Genomic DNA, 11,564 nt, shown 5'->3' with positions numbered 1-11,564 from the left:
GTGAATGTGTAAAGACACAACAATTGCTTGCTAACAATTGTTTATTAAACTTAAAAGATGATAATATGTCAGGGTTGTGTTCACAGCATATTTATGCTGCCCCCAAGTGGCAAAACAATCATTTTATAGCTGATTTGATGATTGCAAAATTCTTGCTTGTTGTGCTTGAGGCTCCAGTTTAATGCATATGTATTCCTCCGTCTGTCTCAAGAAGAAGCAAAAGAAGTCAGAGGAGAATATTGTCCCTGAAAAAAAAACGAGGTGATAAAACAACAAAGATGGCATAACTCAATAACAACGTATGACACTGTGGATGCAAGGTAATCAAAATCCTGCATCGCCCTGGAAAAGCTCAACATCAGCACAACTTTGCAACGAGGTAAAAGTTTGCTCTCAATAGAATTTAACGAGCTGCTAACTGCCTAATTAAACGCAGAGAGCAGATAAAAACATGAAATATAGATAAGCTTGAAACGCTGCCTATAGCTCTACGGCCCGTGCTGAGGAAGACAGTGATGTCTCCTAAAGCCACAATCAGCAGAGCAGCCAAACCACGCTGCGTCCTCCACCCGGTTGTGAATGTTTAATAAGAACGAGAAGCTAAACATGCTGCCTCACAAGCCATGAATTAGACTGAATCACCTGCCAATGGAGCGACGTAAAAACATGTCTAACTTTCGGTGAAAAGCCAGTGTTAATGTTGTACTTCAGGAGCCCGTGGCACTTTCTAGGACTGAGGGATTGGGGCTTTAACAGTGCTCGAGGTGTGACAGAAGGGGCCTCTCCCTCTCATCACCAGTGGTAGCCAGGGTTGTAATTCTGACTTAAGCAGTCTTTACGACTCCCTCTCCTCCTTTCTCTGGAATATGAAAACATCAGCATATGGCCGCCAACAGCACCGAGGCTAAGGAGTCAATTTCCCCTAAGTAACATTGGGACAGGGGTGACATTCATTTCGATACCGCCCCCCTGGCTCAAAAAGAGGAGAGAGGCGAGACAGAAAGAGAGACTGAGCTGCAGAGCGAGAGGAGACAGATGGTGAGACGCACAAGGACGGAGAAATTCAAAGGGAAAGAGAGAGATACACAATGATGGTTTGACTCTCATTTTCCTCTACTAGCAGGTCTTCATCGCCTCCCTGTCTCAGTGTGTTCAGTGTGGTGCAGTTCACAGAGTTTCATGTGGCTACAAGGAACAGAAAATCTGTCCGTCAGCTGCCAAAGGTTCGGGCTCCGCTCCGTTCCTCTGAGCGCTCTTAAAAACCCGCTGTTTCACACCCATGAATTACACTATTTATGGCCCCGGTTAAAATGGGCAGTTTCTGGGCACGCTGCATGTGTGTCCCTCTGTTTCTGTGTGTGTGTGTGTGTGTGTGTGTGTGTGTGTGTGTGTGTGTGTGTGTGTGTGTGTGTGTGTGTGTGTGTGTGTGTGTGTGTGGGCAGATGGGAAGCAATATGGCACACCTCTGCCCGGACAGATGTGGCACAGCACATCACAGTGAGCTGGGCGAGGGATCGGAAACCTCAGGAACATCTGGACCTGTGGCAACCTTCACCCTCAGCCAACAAGCTAACTTTACCTAGCAGCTAAGGACCTGGGAGGAGAGGAGGAAACACTGTCTCGTAACATGTCACCAGTCCCCGCAATCCCATACATCGCATCTTCATCTCTAGCGGCAGTTAGACAGACAGATGAGGAATCCCACCTCCCTCAGTGAGGGCTGTCAATCAATTGCTCTGTGGAGTGGAGCGCTGAGGCCTGTCCCAACATGGGCCTGTCATGGCCTGCTGCACAGGAGCACATTCCCACCACTCAGGGGGCAGCGTGGCGGGGACAGACTGGGGCTTCTACGAGGGCCGGGGTAGTGAGCCGGTAGAGACAGTTGCATAGGGAACTTCTTGGAAAGATACTGGAAGACGAGTGTATTCATGCTGATGCTTGTGTCTAGTGGTGTACAAGTACAATCTTTCATTTCCTAATCATTTGAATTGTGTGTTTTTAGGAGAAAAAAAAATATAGATGACAATAATAAAGAAAAATAAAAACATGTAGAACTTTTTATGTTCTATACACTGACTATCTTTCCATGGTAGCTTTTAAGTTACCTCTCTTTCTGACATAAACAGTTTGTGTTATGAGTTTTCCTCACATCAGGGTGAAGTAACATCAGTTTTTGCCCAAACCTGCTTTCTGAAACAGAGTCCAGGACATGAGCAGCAATCTGCGCGGAAGAACTTCTGGTTTTAATTCGTACTTGTGAGTGTGAACAGTAATCAGTGCTGGGGCTAAAGATGTTGCATTGGCCGGGAATTGGTATAGATATAGATGGAACTCACTGACAGCCAATAAAATTGCAGCATTATTAATGCTGTCCAATGTGCTGAAAATCCACTCTGTTTTCAGCACTTTAAAGTCAAATATTCTCCTGTTCTGTTCTCGAGTCTCAGTTGGGGAAAAGCCACACATCTGATAAAGAGATATTTATTCATCAAGACAAGTGTATCCCACTTTGCTGTTTACTGATTGTCACTATATTGTAGTGGCAGACAGATTATCAAGTACTTAACTTATTTATGGATAATAACCTATTATACTACAGTGGTCCTACTTATGAACATTTTAATTGCAATTACTTAATTACTTCACTTAAATATGTCTTTACTGTTCACTAGAAGGATTCCCTTATTAATGAGACATGTAGACATTAGTCCATGAAATGTATGTATTAAACTCAACAGAGACAGTAAATATTGAACACAGAGCCCATAGTGCAAGGTCACACAAACACAAAACAAACAAATTTAATAATTTATATAATAAAGATAATGTAAATATTAAAATGAAAAAAAAAAAAACATCCCTGTTCTCTTATTTTCCCTTTTCAACCTCCCATCTCTTTTTGTCTGTCTAATAAAAGACAGACACCTGGAACACTTTCCATGTCATCTCCTTCTCCATGCCATGGTCTTTGTACAGGGGAAATAGTTTAGCAGGGCAGTAAATGCACTTCCCTGCTACTCCAGGGATTCCAGTGTAAATGTGTCTATCTTTCCCATGCATGCTGCTCAGAGTAATCGCAGTGACCAGCTCCTCCTCTCTCCCGAGCACAGTCTTATAACGAAGATATACAGACTTCTAGAGTTCAAGCTCTATACAGACTACACAATATTATGGTGTGATCAAATGCTGTACAGCATTTTCATAATTCTAACAATTAAATTTGATTTAAGGATGGCAAAAATGGCTGCTGTACAGAGGGAAAACCATCTTAAATGCATTTTTCAGTCCCGTACAATAGTGTACAATATGTAATAAACAGTAATATTTTTTTTTTTTACACTGCAGTTTAATTACCCTAAAATGTGGAAATGCAAAGTGTGTTAAAGCTACTGGATCTGAAACAATTTCTAAGATTTGAATACAAGAATAAGTGGTTAAGCCATTTTGAAAACAAGTTCCCCTCCTGCCAAGGCGGTGATGAAAAAAGTATTTAGTGCAGTGAGTTTCATAGATTATATTGAACATTAGGTAGATCATAATAACACACTGAAGCTCAATTAAACAATCAGAGGACAATTTCACACTAGAGCAGATAACAGGTAATTATAATAAACTGACTTTCCAGGAAAAAGCAAACAATTGTATTTTGTCTATTGTGTGCTGCGACATAACTTACCGCAGTGTGAGAAGGTCAGAACAAGTCCTTATGTAACATTACATCATTATAATTACTGAAAGAGCTGTTGCATTAGTTGTGTTGGTTGTACTATTTTGCATGTTATGTACTCCCAAAGAAATCGGGGTGCCATGGTGTGTCTTTAGCATTTTGTTGTACGGACTTCTGGATTGTTGGTGATGCAGTGTTGGGGAGCTATTTGTTGTATTGTCTTTGGTTGTGGTTAACAGTTAACTAATTAATGAACTAAGTAACTAACAATACATTTGAGTAGCAGTGCTAGAATAAGATTAGCAAAATGTTGCGCGACCTAAACTCTCTTGAAATGCTTTAACTTGAGAAAATGGTGAAAAGTGTTGGGGGGGTTGTGTTATGTTTAGAACAGTTTTTTAGAAATCTGAAAATTCCTTCGGAATAACAGTAAGCTATTTTTTTTTAAGAATCACCAAGTGTTTATTTTTAAGAAAACCAAATACTTGTCCCTGTGCCTCAACTGCAACGGCAAAACATGTCTAAATGTCTCCAGGCTAGTTTGTTTAAAGTGTCTGTTTGAGTTGGTGGGGCCTCAAAGTGTGTATTTAACCCGGCAGGAGTTGAAGCAAACACAAATTGTTTAAATGTTTTGCTGACATTTCTGTCTGCTCTTGCGCTCTTTTTATCTGCGACTTCTACATCGTGGCAGCGGTCAGAGATCACGTTATTCATATTATTTCCTGCTCCATTAGGGAGCTCCGGTGGGAATAAGAACAGGCATATGCTGGACAGAGGTGTGCTGGATGTCTCTCGACTGTAGCCAGATGTCCTCTTGTTCACACAAAGCAGTCAATATGGATCACTTCCTCTCCTCGCTTCAAAACAAAAGCATCCCAAACTTCAAGGACTGTTTCTTGGTGCTACTCAAAAGCAGCCAAATAAACAGTGTGGTAGTTTTGAAACGAAAAATCGTTTCATAAACAATATACAATTTTTTTTTTAAGAGATCTGATATCAGTTTATCACCCTCTGTGCTTCATTGGTGAAAACACTGAGCATGTTTTATTTACAGAATCATAACTTTATTAATAGGTCATGGAGAGACAATTATGTTATATTTCTTATATTTTCAGGGATTTACAAGGATTTGTTGACTCTTTCAATAAAAAAAGGCACAACAATGAGTTGGAATAAAATCACTTCGCTTGTAAATAGACTGTATTATAGCTTGATTTGTGTGTATAAATGGTGAAACAATAATTTTTTACGAGCCAGAAGTGAATTTGATTGACTTGTAAAGCCTGTGTAATTTTTTTTTAATGTATTTTGGGATTTCCTGGCAGCTTTATACTTTGCTAAATTGACACAACGAGAAATCAGACTGATAGCTGAGTTTGTGCTGAAAGAAAGGATCCCACGTATGTCGGCTAAGGACAGTTTAAAAGCAGGTGAACAGAGTGACAAATGAATGAAGCTAAATTCGCCTAGACGAGCCTCTTTCCTCTTGGTCTCACATCTTGCATCACATCACAGAGAAAAACCCAACCGGCAGACTCCTTCCTCAGCTCCCTCTCCCTCTCAGCTCTTTGAATAATTAGTGATGTGTGTCAATATTGTGGCCCATAGTAACCATATGGTGGGTGCAGGCAGACAGGCCATTGTTTGGAGCTGTGAAATATTGTGTATCCCTGCGAGGGCTGGAGCCAGCAGAGGCAGGAAGTGTTGTCGGGACTGACAGGGACATTGTGAGCTTGAATGGGCGAGTCCTCGGTGGCAGGGAGCACCGTGGACCCAGACAGAAAGTCTTGACCCTGGCGAGAAAGGCTGATTAGGCATGGTGCTGCAGGCCTCTCCTTCATCCACCCCCACCAACACCACCACTCTCATCCACACCTCCCACTGGAAGCCGTTAGAGCCCGAGCAGAATACAACAAGGCCACTTAACTCAGCGGCGCCTTTTCACTGCACACATAAAAACACTCATATATTCATGTCAGGGGTGGAGAGGAGAGGAGAGGGGCGGGGGCTGCACCGTCAGTGTGTGAACCCCGGGATGATTAGGGTGTGTGTGATTTGTGGGAATGACAGTGTAACGTAAGAGAGCGTGAACCCAACAACTGATCTAATGCCTCTTAGGTGGAACGGAGCAGGAACGAATGAAGTTGCTTTTGAGCGTTTTCTTTCAGCACTTTTTTAACATGCATCAAAACTAAATGATGTCATTAGCGTGTTGTGCAGAGGACAGATTGGAAATGAGGCTCAGCTTTTGTTTTACAGTCCTCATATTGCCACAGTATAATCAGACAAACACATTAGTTCAGATGTAATCGAAGGAGGCCAACATTATCCTGCCACATTAACAAGCTGTGGCGCGCAGGAAAACCGAGCAGCCAGTGCATCCTGACACTACACACAGCCTTAAAATACACATATAACATCCCAGCAAGTATCCGACTCTTAACTCTGCAAACATTTAAATTCAGGAAATCCTTCAAAATGTCGAGGAGAGACATTTAATTGCTATGCTTCTTCGGTAGACATCCGAGCTTCATGGCAAACATTTTATCTGTTAATGAAGCATATAACAAACTGAATATCAAAACTTTATACTGCTCAGAAAAAAACTCCACATCACTCACATCACTGAATTATAATTTTAGAACTATGTGAAACACTTTAAAGGTTCCAGCAATTCGTAAAACTGAGCAATGAACTTTTTTTCCACAAAATTGATAATATATCATTTCTGCCAAACAATCTGGGCAGCTTCAACCGGAGGAGCTGATTCATCTGGTTCAGTTTTATTTAACCATCCTCTGAGTCTTCTGCTCCTCTCTGCTCCATAACTGCCTGATCAAATACGCCTCCATCCACATCCCTTCTCTTCCTCGTCTCTCCATCCTTCTCCTCTTTCATCCCGTCCTCCTTTCCCCTCTCTGCCAATTATCTCTCCGTCAGTCTGTCACACTTTGTAGTCTAATAAAGGCGTCCTAAATTGATGCCCATCCCGCCTTTATCCCCCTGATAAAGCACAACAATTAAGGCTCATGTCTCTTTGCTCAGGGCCTTTTGATGGCACACAAAGCTGCACCCAAAGAGAGGGAGAGGTGCTGGAGCTGCAGCTCTCTCTCTCTCTCTCTCTTTCTCTCTCTCTCTCTCTCTCTCTCTCTCTCTCTCTCTCTTTCTCTCTCTCTCCAAACCAGTGCACGCCACATTCTGCAGGTATGAAACCAGAACAATCGGTGCACAACAATGCATCTCAGAGGACTCGTGGATACTGATGAATTTAAACAGGATAAAATTACAAAACACTTCTTGACTTTAACAACAGTGACTCTGGACCACACTTGAACTTTAGCCCTTTGATTTAGAATAATTTTCCAATCTTAAGTCGGACACTTTTTGTCAGCATTCTCAGGGAACAGATTAGTGCAGGACTAAATCATGATAATATTGTTTGGCGGTTCTGGTCTCAAGTACTGGCCGACTACTGTGGAACAAATACCTGTAGTGAAAAAAGCATCACAGGTGTGACAACAGCCATGAGCAAGAAGCCATATAAACTAAACTAAAAACTAAGTTTAAACTAAATGTGTTTATATATAAGTCGCAAGACTCACAATATATGAATAATAAATAGAATAGAGATAAAGTTGTTTCTGCTTAATGAATCAGCAAAACGTACAAGTCTCAATTTAATCAAAAGATCAACACAAAAAGATTCAGTAAAGGATTCAAAACTTCAGATTTCATAAAATGCTGTTGAACCTGAACCTTCGTCACAAGAAGAATGCCTAAACATTTTGTTTTAATTTGTAAAAAAACAACAAACTCTTTGTCCAAGGGCAGAACAAAAGTTTCTGTTTCTAAAGAAAAGAGAAAATTGTTTTTAAATGATTGATCAAAATCTTGAAACAGCAAAATGTGGTAAACAATCATCAGGGCATGAGAATTAAAGCATAGATAATTACTGGGTAAATGGCAAAACATTTAGAACCAAAACGAGAACATTTAAAATACACAGCGTGATTCCTGCAAGAATGTTCAACACGTTACCTCTCTGTTTATTGAGTTGTTGTTTTTTTTGCTTTATGCCACGACACCAGGGGGTAAGCAGACAATGTGAATCGTCAGTGGAAGTAAATGGAAAGGTGTGAAGGAAAGCAGAAGACACAACATCGTTAAAATCCATCTTCGGTCTGTGACGGATTCAGATACACGAGAGTTACGCTGCGATGGTGCACAATCTGCACCCTGTTATTATACCAGAGACACGTCTGAAAGAAACCATTTTATTTTACACTAGTCTGAGTCATTATTGTGCTTCTCTGTGTATGCACTGCCAGTATCGAATGTTTTGTGATGTAAAGTGTAAAATATTTTGGGGCGATACTCGTATTGAATCTCACGTGTCTCTTTGTGATTTGATGGCTTTATTAGAGTAAAATCAAAGTTATTGAAACATGGCACATGCCATTTCCTTGTTTGTATTAGTAATAAGACAACATAGGGCTGCACCTGATGTCTTCTCCCTGAAGTCACAATTTACTTTTTTTAGCGTTTAGCATGTTTCTTTCAAACATATCTGAATATTTATCTGCAAACTCAATGTATTTCAATTATTATTTAAGTCAACAATGTTTTTAGTTCCTGTTCCAATAAGCCTTCCCAATGCAAATACATGATGAAGGAAAATAACATATCAGAATGAACTTTATTGGACAAGTGTGTTGACGCATACAGTTGGCTCTAAATGCACTCACACACAATAAGAGCGATGTTCATGAGGACACACAGACTTGAGGTTCAGCGTCTCGCTCAAGGACACTTCAACATGCAGGCCGGAGAAGCCGGGAATCGAACCGCCAACCTTGGAGTTAAAAGACGACAAGCTATGGGGAATAAGTTACTTGATATGAATACAGTTTTTGGTGTATGTACAATATGTATGCGCATATTAGTGTTAAATAAATACAAAATATTGACGGATAACATCTTCATTAAGTTAATTAAGATGGCATGTGGGAGGAGAAAACAACAGTGGTTGTTTTGGTGAGGAGAGGAGAGGAGAGGAGAGAAGAGGAGAGGATGTGATAAATCTGTTTCCGGACTCTGGAGGTGTTCAGTCCTGAAGGAGCAGGTTGTTTTTTTGAATATTTAGTATTCAAGTAAAGAACTTGCAGTCATCCTCTGCTTCCTCGAGCGGTTAGTTCCTTTTTTTTTTTCTTCTTTGACTATCGTTTGGTCGATCTGCATTTTGTGCAGACTGTGCTGAGGCTGATGGTGTACTGTCCCTCCCACCAGCAGCACCAGCTCAGCAGTGTGGTTACCTGGGAGGCCGGGCCTTGAGAGTGAGTAATGCTGCTGAAACAAAAGCCCTGACAGCAGAAGTGTGGAGAGAGTGATGAGACCCCCTGCTGGCGTGTTAGCTAGCCTGGCCTCGGAGGCTCCTCCCTGGCTTTCCCTTTCAGGCTCCTGCCCCGAGGGCTCGGAGCCCTGGAGACACCGGGATCCTGGAGAGGCCCGAGTCCTGGTTTTCCATTGGTCACCTCTTATCCAAGTGTTGTAGCCTTCTTGTGCTCAAATCCAAAATAACAACTTATATAACTACAGTATGGCGGCAGTGTGAGGAGTTTGAAAGCTGCTGCAGAGACATGTCAGTGTGTTTTACTTTGAAGTACCAAAAAGTACACATTCTATTAAGTACAGCTTTGAGGTACTTTGATGTGTTTCAATGTTCTGCTATTTTTTACTTCTACTCCACAACATTTAAAAGGGAATTATTCGACATTTTACTCCACTGCAATAATTTTACATCTTTATTTACTAGTTGTTTACTCCAGATTAAGATTTGACATACAAATCGATAATGATGATCTTATAAAATGATGCAGTATAGATTTAAATACTCAAAATGATGTAACATAGTAAAGATCTCCACCTTAACATGAACATTTGAATGCAATATATAATACATATAACGCTTGAAAAAGGGGCATCACTCAAGGCAGTACTTTTAAAATGTGTTATAGATTATACATTATGAACATTTACTCAAGCAATGTTTGAATGCAGAACTTCACTTGTAACTACGTATTTTCAGTGGGATACTGATACTTTTACTTCTGAATACTTATTCCACCACTCCACTGAGTAGTATAAAATAAGAAGGCATCTGATTTGGGCGGGGAAATTAAGATTACAAATAAATTACATTCAGTTTCACAGGGATAAATACGGTATACGATGGTGGTTGCTTTGTATCATCAAAAGCGTTGCCATCATCGAGTCACTGTCAAAACTGGCTTCAGAACATGGCATGAAAATCAATTTGACAGTATATATTTTTTATTTTGAAGGTTTATGCTTTGTTCAATGAGAAGGAGAACATATATGAAGAAACTCACCCAGTTTACTTTAATGATAAAACATGACGTGATGAGTTTTTCTAGGCTTATGGAGAAACTACGATGTCTTTAAAAATAACTTTTAGTGTGAGTGTGTAGAGACTTCACATGGGAGACACAACACCAACTTATCCTGCACCCCAACCTCTTGTGGTTGCCAAGGTAAACGTCATGGCGACCATGAGATCGGCTGCAGGCTCGGAGGGATGTCTGGCTGTGATGGGGTGCGTGACATGATACTCGACAATCAGACACCATGACAACCTGGCAGCAATGCTGTTTATTCAGCAACCCAACTGTATGAGGAGTTGGAGAGAAAGGGCAACACGCATGTTGCAGAGTGGAGGAAACACCGCGAGGCGTTCAAAGGCTGCAGAGGAATAACAGAGGTTTTGGTCTGTCTCTCGCTCATGCACAAATAGGCTTTTACATTCAGAAAGTAAAATCATTAAATTAAGCTTTTTAATATATTCATCGTTTGTCTTTGCATTTTTACCAACAGCAATAATAAACTCCCGTCCTGGAGAGACATAAAATGGGAAATCTTTGTTAGTTTTTCAGGATGTTGACTCCCTTCCACATTTAATGTATTTAGCTAATGATTGTATCCAAAGCGACTTATAATATGTGCATCCAATCATGAGGGTACAACCCCAAAAAGTGCAAGAAATCATGCAAGTAGGCCTACATCAATTTCCTCAGATATGCCGATCTACTTCAAGCGCTCCATTTATAGATAATTGTTGCTTTATGGGCAGTCTGAACAGGTGAGTTTTCAGTCTACGACAGAAGCTGTGGAGAGTGTCTGCTCTCCTGATGTCCATGGGAGTTTATTCAACCATTGTGGACCCAGGACAGCAAACAGTCGGGACTTTAAATGATCTTTGCAACGATCTAATAGAGGAACAAAAGATGGCAAATCAATTATTTGCAGAAGTTCTGACAATGCGCTCGGAAAAGGGAACCCTATAATCACATGCACATAGATCAGGTGAACTTCAACCCTAGAAGACTTTCCTCCAATAACATGAGGAGATCTGTGTGATGGTCAGAGACAGATACAATTATTTTGATAGGGTAGAGCGGTTTTATGTAACATCGTTTGACCCACAACATTTGAAATCATGTGCTGTGGAACGTATTCTGGGAATAAAGTAAACTACAAAAAGAATAAAGCGATCACTTTGGGAAAAGATGACGTGTGAGGATAGACAGGAATTAATATTACATCACCAATATATAGGAAGTTTCACAATAACACTGCAGGCTTTTTAAAAAGGGAAGAGCCCCTTGTGTCATTGTAGAGATATTGTGTCCGTTGAATGTAACGTCATCTCACTTATTGTCTGTCAAAATCAGAGAATGTAAATAAGAAAATACAGTAATAATGTTAATGTTTATAGTAATTCTTCATATCTTTACATCAAATGCATCACATCAAATTGAAAGTCATTATTTTGATAAATGAATAGCTGAAATATTTCCAAAAGTTTTCTCTTGTCATTCAA

Source organism: Taurulus bubalis (genome assembly GCF_910589615.1).
Source record: "Taurulus bubalis genome assembly, chromosome: 14".
NCBI lineage: Eukaryota > Metazoa > Chordata > Actinopteri > Perciformes > Cottidae > Taurulus > Taurulus bubalis.
Note: the sequence above shows the minus strand (reverse complement) of the source record.